The following is a 583-nucleotide window of genomic DNA, read 5'->3' as shown; positions in this document are numbered from 1 at the left end:
GAACCGAACACTTAGACATGGTTCGGTCGACGATGAGTCAGATAGATATTCGGAAGTCCTTTTGGGGCTATGCTTTAGAGACCGCTGCGTAGCTGCTGAATAGGAGTCCAACGAAGGTGGCTGAAACGACACCATATGAGATATGGAGGGGAAGCGTCCCGCGTTGTCGTTTGTCAGAATTTGGGGTTGTAACGCTTACGTGAAGCGTCAGATGACTGATAAGTTATCCTCCAAATCTGATAAGTGTTTATTTGTAGGCTACCCTAAGGAAACTAAGGGTTACTACTTCTATATTCCGGCAGAGAACAAGGTGTTCATTGCCAGGAATGCGACTTTTATGGAGCGAGAGTTTGTCTCCAAAAGAGTCAGTGGGAGTAGGATCGAACTTGAGAAAGTTCGAGAGCAACAAGTAGACGCTGAGCCAAGTGAACAAGTTGAAGACGTTCAACCTGTTTCATTGCCGGTTGTGACTCAACCTTTGACGAGTGAACCTCGGAGATCAGGCAGGATTCGCCAAGAGCCAACGAGATATGGATTTCTCGTGACTGGGAATGAGGAACTCATGTTATTAGAACATGACGAG

The sequence above is a fragment of the Tarenaya hassleriana genome, unplaced genomic scaffold (genome assembly GCF_000463585.1).
Source record: "Tarenaya hassleriana unplaced genomic scaffold, ASM46358v1 Cleome131, whole genome shotgun sequence".
NCBI lineage: Eukaryota > Viridiplantae > Streptophyta > Magnoliopsida > Brassicales > Cleomaceae > Tarenaya > Tarenaya hassleriana.
This window is presented reverse-complemented; position numbering follows the sequence as displayed.